Raw genomic sequence first — 10,404 nt, 5'->3', positions numbered from 1 at the left:
GGAGCCCTCTCTGGCTAGCTGTAGGTGCGTTGTAACTTTACGCATGTTATTACAGTTTCTTAAAAGAAAGGGCAGCATGCACGAGGCGGCTGTCTTTGTGCGAATAAATGACAAAGACGCTTGTACAATGACGCAACCTATCACACACAACACTCTGACAAAAAGCATGTAAGTATAACACATGTGGATGCAGAAGAACACATCGGCATAACATGAACAAAAATTTGATAGAACCCGTCTCACGATGGCTGTCGCTAGTTATGCGCTTAGCTAATATAGCGACACAACGTATAGCCACCGTCGAAACGAGTTTCGCAGCTTGTGCTGTAGCGGGGTTACTCTTTCGCGCTTCCCTAAGAACACTCGGCGCAATCTGGCGCCGCCGCCGCCGCGAAGCCTGTCCGCATAGGGTGCCTCGACGCGCGCGCTCTCCTCCGCCGCCGTGCGGGGCGCGCGCATCGAGGCACCCTATGTCCGACATGCATGGCGCGCCGTCTAGTGCGAGCGTTGAGAAACGCGTCATGCGGCAACCAGGCTCCTCTCTCGCACATCTTTCTGGACACGCTGCGCCGTCTAGTGGCGCTGCCTAGAAGTCCGCGCGCGGCCCCCGGGACGAAAAGCGTGGCGCGCGGGTGCCTGAAAACGCCGAGGGATGTTCCCTCGCTTGCCGCGCACCCTATGGCACATACGTAGTCACCCAAGTTGGTGAGAGGGTCATCGAAGAGCAGCACATACCCAGTGCATTATCTGGCGCAGCCTACTAAAGGCTCTGGTCGCTGTCCTTAAGGAACCCTTGTGACTTGGCTTCGATGCACTTTTTTTTTGGTGTGTATGTGTGTGTGGGAGCACGTTTGTTAACTCTGCATTTGTAGTATTCTATTATTGATCGGAGTATGTGCTCAATATTTCGCTTATGTAACTTTTTTGTGAGCTCGTTTGTTAACACTGCTTTTATAGTATTGTATTGCTGATCGGAGTATGTGCAGAATATTTCGCTTATGTATCTTTTTTGTTCGCTTGTGTTCGCCTATTCACGTACTGCCTTATTCATGTACTGTACCAATTGCCTAAGTACTCCTTTGGCCTGTTTTTTGTGCTATATGTATTATTGGAATATTCATGTATTGGTACCAATTGTTGAAGTGCTGCTTTAGACCCACCCTGTAACGGCAGACAGGCCAACAGTATGAGTAAAAAAATTTCCGCTCAGCATCGGTGGTGGTGGTGGTGACAACAGCTTTATTTTGAAACTTCGAGTATTGGCCTCCGGGCCTAGGTCGGTCTTGCATCTCCTATATCAGGGAATCCAGGCCGGAGTCCACGATATAGAATAGTAAATTAATTTGGGGGCCATGAACCCACGCCTGGAGGCCATCCGGATCGGTAGGTACTATTAGTTCTCGATGGACGTGCCTTCTTTGAATGTCTTCTGTGGCAGCGCACTTGCAAAGGAGGTGTGCCGCATCTGCCGCTGCTCCTTTGCTGTTGCACTTTGGACGGGGCACCGGTTCCGCTTGTTCCTCAGAATCCTGCGGACGCTGTCGCCAACTTTCCACGATGTGAGGTGACAGCGCGACGTCAAGCCGGAGGCGTCGTAAAATCATTTCCTTCTTCCTCGTCAAGCGGGGGGGGGGGGATAACGACGGGGAACCATGGAATTAGGACGCGAGCGTCTTGTTATTCTGGCTCCCGGGCTACTTGAAGGGACAATATGTGATCAGTTTTGTCGGCGCTTTGATCTTAGTGCAGTATTGTTTCGTTTCGCGACTGCGCAGTGGCAAGCTCGTGTGCACGTTCATTTCCATGCAAGCATGTTGCGAGTTCTCCAGCGAGCGTGTGTATGATCTGGCTAGGAATAACGTGTTATGTACCTATTTATGTCCACTGAATGCCCTTTAGAAGTCCGTGTACACATACGTCGATGCGCTCGTCAGGCTGGATCTCTATTAGAGCCTGAAATGGACATTCCAGGATTGCATAAAATTCTGCTGCGGTCTGATTGTCGTAGGGAACGTGTTCGTCTTCCATTTGTCCGTTTCCTTGAATGGCACCAAATGGTGACGATGGTGTCCGCTGTCCATGTCGTGCCTGTGAATATGGCGTGGTAAGTACTCTGGATACACTGAATGTTCTCTTGTTGTCTTCTAAAGGTAGGACGTTGGTGTCATACAGTTTTCGGCTTGCGGTGTTGTGTATAGATTTGTTGCTCAATATGGTATGCCCACGGCGGAAGCTGCCACCATGAGTCAGTCTGCTCGTACGTCAGTTGCGTGCCGCGCATGTAATGTTTGATGCGACTGTTTTGCCTGTAGCGACCCGTATATCTGTTGCAGTTCCGCTGGTTGACGACCTTTTGAAGAGTGCTCATCTGGACCTATTCCCGAAGAAGTGGTATCGGTAGTAATTTTGGGAGGCCTCCATGTCACTGTACCCATCGCTTCTTTGTTAGTATTTTCAATTAATGGCTGTTCCAGTTGCGTTAGCCTTAGGTGTTGCGCTGTATAGGTCATACGTGGTTGCCTTACGCCTTTATAAACCGAGTTGCTACTTCTGTCCATGAACCACCAGCTCGGACAGAAATCCTTCCTGTAAGACGCATAGTCTCTAGAGCTGATGTCCTCGCTCGGTGGACCCAGAGACCACCCCCTTCGCCTGCCTTGTGAGAGCATAACGCTTAACACTTTCAGTTGGCTGCATTTAATTAAGAGGCTGATATCTTTGTGTTAGCTGCATGTTCGCAAAATCTGGGCGACTGCGAATCATCTTACTGGCGATTCGCATACATGTTGTTTCTTCGCCGACATCTCCAAACCGATCCTTCTAATTTCAGCGTCAATTAGGTCGCTGGCATTTTCAAGGCATTTTTCTTTTTGGCTCTGTCACGCTCGGGAGGTTGCTCCAGAGGGTCACATCTTGTGCATATATATGAATTGCCTGCTTCTCTGTACTCAGCATCGGATAAGTTGAAGCGACCTCTTTCGATGTGGTAGAGCGGCACATTCCCACAGTGGTACACACTTAGTTAACCATGCTTGCGCTAAAGACGCTCATTAAAGAGCGGCAAACACCTACTGGCACACGCGCAGTGACCCAAGTTGGCATCATAGAGGCTGGTTGAAGACTAGCACAGATCAAGTGTCAAATACCAAGCGCTCCAAGTCGGCCTTAAAAAGGCTTCTGAACATCGGCACCTACTTAGTCCGGCATACACAGTGACCCATGTCGGCGTGAAACAGGTTCGTTGAAGAGCGGCACATATGTACGCATTGTCAAGTTGGTCCGACGGTTGGTTTCAAAACTTGTTCTCTCTGCACAGCAGCCCGATGCACTACGCATTCGACCAAGGGCTACCCAGTGACCCAGTTAGGCGGGAAAACTGTTACATAGAAACATACAGCCCCAGAAAGCGCTGGAAGTACCCTGATAATGCTAACGCATTAATAAAATGAACGGGACGCAAGCACATTCAAAGAGCTGCACTGTCCTAAGTACGTCCGTTTAGTGGCACGCACCGTCAGACGGTCATAAGGACTGGGGACACGGGATTGACTGGGACTATTTCCGGCGGCGAATGAGGCGTGGCAGTTGCCGACGGTGCGGCGGTGGACGAAGCGCAGAATCATCCGGTCGACACAACTCACTTGCAGTGATGAACGTTCGCGGCAACTGGATGGCTGCTACGCAAGCCCTGCAGGAGACGTCAATAAGGACCAGGTACGGGACCCTCAGCAGCGCCCGATGTGGCCCAGGTCGTGGAGAATGCTCGGGTCCCTTCACCCGGCTGGCGACACATATACAACCGCCAACTACGCCTAGCCCGTCCTGCGTGCTCATCTATGAACTTGTAGTGACCGTCCGTGACTTCGTTGTCCCCGCCGTAGAGGTCAATGCCCCCTGCTCTTTCTTGGAACCAAAGCTGCTGCCCGGCTGGGGCGCCTATACTGCCACTCGGCAAACCTGCTTTTACTTGGTTCTCCAGCTGTTAAAACGAGCATTCCTTGCCTCAGCTGAACCGAGTTCCCCAAAAAGCTGCTACGCTTGAGTGCCCGAGCTTCTTGAACAGCAGGGCTGCTCTTCGATATGTCTGGCTGATAAATGGATCATACTCACGAGGGGGATTGGTTACACTGGAGGTATCGAAATGTGCACGCACCAAAGAAAAAAAAGAAAGCAATCAAAATGGAGACCTTGTGCAACTGAAGGATAACAAAATTTCGATAGCACTTATTAACTCAAAATAAAAAAAGGAAACCTAAGCAAGAGCGCAATGGCCGGAACTCCTAGAAGCGTAACTTTCGGACACTTCAGTAAGCTCTCGCAGAGCAGCTGTATACTAGACTTGGGACTTGTACGTAAATGACAGGCGCCAAAGGACAGTAGATTTGATGTTGCTGGAGTTAGGCCTAGATTACGCGCCTGTAGTACGAGAAACATTCTGCAGAGGGAAGAGAAGAGGAAGCAGAAAAAAAAGAAACGACCAGTTGTTTTTGGTTCGTTACACAAGGAACAGAAGTTAGTCATAGGGAAAATAGACCTATAAAGCCAAAGATATAGATGCACACCTCTGCAACGGAAAGCTTGATAGTGTCGCCTTGGATTGTATTTAAACACATTTGCTCGTGTTCCACGGAAATTGTAGGCGTCGGAAATCATCAAAGAAAATTAGAGACGATTTGTTGCATTTTCGAAGGGAAAATTAAGGTGTTTAAATCTAGCTCCTGCAACTAAATAAATATTAGGAAGAACATTTAGAACAGGACCATTTAGTGGCGAGGATGCGAGTGAGTCGCCATACTCATTTGAGAAGATTGCAGTGCGCCCGGGTAACTACACAAAGCGAACTCCAGACGAACTGTTCGGGCCAAGTGTCGAAAATGTACGCATCTAACACGACCGCAATAATTATTCCTTTATACTGCTCACGGCCCAACTTTTTGGTGGACAAGGTAATTGCCAAAAGTTATGCGAGAGAGATCCCTAGTCAAAAAAAATTAATGGGTCCTATTGGAGAAATATCAATTGGGTCCAATTGGTTTACAACCAATTGGAATTTCGCCACCAGTTGGAGGGCACCAATTACATGCAATTGGTAAAGCAGTTGATAAACCTATTGAAGCCAACTGGTCATCCAATTGAAACTAACTAGTACCCCACTTATCGTCCAGTTGAAGCAACATGGTGCCCAATTGGTTAACCAGTTGAACACAGATGCCATCCAATTGAGCCTAAATGGTGCCTAACTGGTCAACCAGTTGAACATATATGGTCGTCCAATTGAAGCTAACTGGTACCCAAATGGTTAACCAGTTGAACACAGACGCCATCCAATTGAGCCTGAATGGTGCCTAACTGGTCAACCTGTTGAACATATATGGTCGCCCAATTGAAGCTAACTGGTGCCCAACTAGTCAACCAGCTGAAGTAGACTGGTATTGAGCAGGTTAACCAGTAAACACATGTGGGCATCCAATTAAAGCTAACTGGTGCCCAACTGGTCTACCATTTGAACACACATGTTTATTCAACTGTAGCCAACTGGTCATCCAATCGAAGCTAAATGGTACGCAACAGGTCAACCAGTTGACATAAGCTGGTGTCCTACATTTTAACCAGTTAAACACACATGGTCATCCGATTGAAACTAACTGGTGGCAAGCATGTAATGCGGACCTAGGGGCACATGCACGGAACAAAAACCATACAAAGGTACTTGTTGCTTATAATAATTACACTTAAATACATTGCGATGGGGCACCAAGTAAGTGAAAAGTATGGCATTGTTCATTAAGACTATTTCCAAAGGAATAGAAGTGGTCCCGACGGCAGGATACCAGAAATTGCACGTAACACCCTGGCGGCATCCTTCTTCGAGTCCTCGAAGGAAATGGCTTGTAACATCTAACCTCTGAGCTGGCGGAGCACAGCCTTGGCACAGGCTAATTACACAGGGAGGTGGCGGAAAAGCAGCATTGTTGGCATTGTTCACAACAGCTTGCAGCTTCAGCAGTGAGAATGACAAAAAGCAGCAACCTCTTTTTGTTGCATGTGGTGTACATAAAATGATAAATTATACTGTCCTAAATTAAACTTTTGACATTTTCGATTGCTACGGAAGGCAACCATGAGAACTACAGAACAAAAACAAAATTTCATGCACAGTAGAGTGAACAAATGGTGGAACAAATAATGAATTATACTACTAACTAAACGAACTATATTAGGGACGCATGAAAATGACAACAGGACTGTTCTAAAGACTTCATTTATTTGCGAAGTACAAATACCTGGTATGAAAGACTTTCATACCAACAATTTCTTTTAAAACGTGACTCTTCTACATAAGCACAGAAAAGATAGTAAAGAAGAAACTGGTCAGCATGCAAATTTTGCTGTTGTAGCAGGGCCGTTAAAAACATAAAAATAAGCGATACTGTGCCGAACATAAAAAAAATGACTAGATTAAGTAGGCAACGCGTTCAGCAATGAAGTTGTAAACAGCTGCTCCAGCCTAAAGCTCAACAGTGAAGTCTGAAGTATATAGTCGTAGATAAATAAATTAGCACTGAAACAAGAGATTATGAATCAGTATGACTAGGCAAAACTGATGTGCCTGCTTAATGATAGATGTGTTAAATAAAAAATTACTACTAAAACAGAACATGGATCACTATTACAATGACTATTGTGAACACTTGCAACACCCAGATGCAGACAATAAATGAATTAATTCACTAATAATTCACTCTCACGCAAAGCGCGGCTTCCTTATTTGAATGAAAACATTTTAAAATAAATTCCCACCGCAGAAGCCTGCTGCACTCAGTCATGGCTTGCTTGAGGGTCATGGTTGTGCTTTTCCCTGAAAAATGTTGAAATATGCATAAGGGCAGGAAAGCTTCAAGTTTGTGCACATCCTGCAGCAAAATGGTGGTGCTGCCCTGGCAGTACATTATGAAGATATATGTGTTGTAGCTGTAAGAGATGATAGTGTGGCAATGGAAAACGGCGCTTTGGGGGTAGTTCCAAGAGCGCATGCGTGCAGAACAATGTGGGTTATCTTCGAGAGGATTGCAGTTAATAAAAGTTCAGTTGTGTGGGATGCGTCATGCTCACTCGTCTTGCTCTGCCGAGAAGCGCATTTCAATTATAGCAAAAGGGCTGCACGCTTGTTGCAAAAATGCTACTCTCATGGGCTGTCACACATAATATGCAAACTATTCTCATAACTGCGCCACAAAAAGTACTCGAAGAAATTTCCTGTTGCTGTAATGCAGTACTGGAAGTGACTTTTGGTGTTTTGGAACAGCCTTTGGAACAAGAAAAGACAGTACTAGCAGCCACACCACTGCACGCTCACGTTCATGTGCCACTATTAATGGTTTAGACTGAAAATGCTTGGCTTGCTCACTTGGGTGACGTACACTTTTTGGAACCATTACAGTTAATTCAGACTACAGTCGGCATGGAGGTAACATAAATATTGTGAGCCTAGGTGGAGATGTGGTGCGACAGATATGAAAAGCAGTCATTTCACGCATTATGTACTTGTCTTAACTAATTAAAAACGGAATTAAAAACGGATAACTAATTAAAAACGGAAAGTAAGGGAGCTGATGCTGCGCATCATTTTTGGCAATTGCGTGCTGCTAAACTATATTCACTTAAAAGAGGGGTCTATCTGAAGAGTAGGGCTGCATGTTGTTCCCAAACTAGACAAATTTAGAAGCTCTCCGTAATTAGTCACCAAACATGCACAACAGCACTTCACCGTTTTGCCAGACTCTCAAAGTCTGCCAGCTTCTCAACCACAAAATGGTTCAGCTGCTTGAGTGCAGCAGGCAAAATGTGTTTAGGGACAGCCTGGCGCTGCAGTCTTTGTCTGTAACAGTCTAAAACAGAAAAATTCACAAGGTCTCACTAGCTGGAAGCAAGAAAATTTTTTTAATGAGTATAAGGACTGTAAGACTATCCACTTACCGCGCATCACTTCCACCTTCGAAGGTGTAAGCGGCGCCTTTGCAGGCCGATTTGGATACCGAGGACACCGCTTAGCTGCACGACAGAAATGGACTATTCACCCCCCATAGTGTTGCAACTTTTATTTAAAAAATGCTATAATAAGGTTTAATGTGCAGTTATGCACCTTGTAAAGAGCGGTTTTTCAACTGGTCCTTAGGCCAAATGCGCAGCAGGAGATCTTTTACAAAAAGAGAGTCCTTCTGGCGGCCTTGGATGTGGCTCCATGCTTGTGCATTAATCGCCACACCACGGCCAATGTCCACATGCACCACAGAAATGTGTTGCAAAAAAAAAATTAACTGATGACAAGCATATAGCAATAATACAAAAAAAACTGCAGAGGTTGCCCTTTAGATCGGCATCTTACCATGTTGTTATCCTTTCTTGCACAATTGGCTGGTGGTGGTAGTGGAGGCGTCGACTGTTCGATTCTCTCGAAGCTTTCATTAGCTTGTGGTTCCCCAATCGAGTGACCTCTTATGGCGTGGAGCTTCACAGTAGACTGCATTATCAACATGAGATATGGCTCATTACAAACAGCAGAATGCAGTTACTTCAACAGCATGGCATCACCCATTGTTCTAAATTTTATATGTTAAATAGCACTAAGAAAATGTTAATATATATAAATTTTAAGAAAACCATATTTTAAACAGTTAGCTGAACGTAGTGCGCACGTATTAAATAGCACTATGTCGCAGCCACAAAGTATGGAAAGATGAATTCCATACCTTTGTTGTCGAGCATCATCAGCATTTTCTCTTGGAGCCACATATTTAGCTGCCTAAGGTCCTTTTCCTCCTGCTCGAGGGTTCTGTTCTTGGCTCGAACTTCTTCCATCTTTCTCTCTTTTTTTTTCTATTATGTCCTCTAGCCGTTGCACCTTCTCAAGGAGATTAAAACACGGGGGTCACCATATATGGTCCACTTTCTTCCTTTTTAGTTTTTGCGAAGAGGCCTCCACCTCGTTGCCTGAGGTCACCTGTTTTCTTTTTGAGTATTTGAAGAAGTTCATGCTTTGGTCCCCGAGGTTGCTTTCTTGCAGGGCGCTGCACATAAAACCAGAAAATGTCTTATAAGTCTACTTTAAGAGACACAGTCCATAAGCATTGATACAGCACTGAGTAAATAGATACCTCTGCTACTAGAGCATAGGAAAATTAAAACGTTGCAACACATTTAGTAGTTCACACACTGATGCTTCTATTTTGCATGCTTAAATAATACGCTTTCTATTCGTATAAGAGGGAAATCAAAACTTTCAGTAGTCTAGCTACATCAGTGCTAAAGCCGCCATGCTCAATCTGCACGCAAGCCTGCGCGAAAACAGCAGGAGAAAAGTACAACTGTGCGTAGTTTCACAGAAAACATGACACATTTTCATTGTTATTTATTTAGCCGATACCCACAGTAATTGCACGCATGTTATAAAAGATTTCTCCATAATTACTTTTCATAAGTGTACTTGAATGTTACAGAGGTTGCGAAACATCTATTACCCTAATTTCAGGACAAAATTATTTGTGATCGTTGAATACCGGGCGATCGAGCGCACGCACAGGGTAGCAGCAGCAGTCGGCATATGCGCATCGCGGAACACAAGATACACTGAACATTTAACTTGAGAAAGCAAATGAAATGTACACTAGGCTTTAAAATAATGAGCTCACCTCCAAAGGCGAGAATTCGAGCCCGGTAATAATATGACGTCCCATCAGGATCCGTCGACTTCACAGAATAGAAGGATTTCGACTCGAAGTCCTTTGTATGTTGAGGACAAGTTTTCAATGTCCTCAATGCTCACAACAGCCAGCTTCCGGTCATCCTCATAACGCACTTTCGCGGGGGTTGTCATTTGAAAAAGTTATCTGCGTTAACTTTTCCGTACTGAAAGACATGTGCCAGAAAACTAGCGGAACACGATCGCACGTGTAGGTACAGTGTACTAGAACGGGGGCAGCAACTCACTGTAGCGCACGTGATGTGAAGAGCCATACTAGCCGCGTGCTCGTACTTCAGGCCGCATGCCGACACATAAGAACGTCGCGCTGCGTAGATGTACGTGACTTCTACTTTACTAAATTTAATTTATTGACTTCATTTTGCTTGAATATATATTGGGAAACGGGAAGTATATTACTGTTAAATAAAATATTCAAATACGAAGCAACGAATATGTTTCGCCGTTCCCGCCGAGTGATTCCCACGTGGAATATACATGTATATGCGGAATTAATAGCAAGACCTTAGTCGTTGGGTATCCTTAAAACTTCGTAAATAATGTATAATGCTCCAAAAATAAAGAAGAGAGGCCCATATAAAGAGTACATTAACCATGGGTTCATGCTGGGTTCATGGGTTCATAACTTCATGCTAACGAGAAGT

Source organism: Dermacentor variabilis, chromosome 8 (assembly GCF_050947875.1).
Source record: "Dermacentor variabilis isolate Ectoservices chromosome 8, ASM5094787v1, whole genome shotgun sequence".
NCBI lineage: Eukaryota > Metazoa > Arthropoda > Arachnida > Ixodida > Ixodidae > Dermacentor > Dermacentor variabilis.
This window is presented reverse-complemented; position numbering follows the sequence as displayed.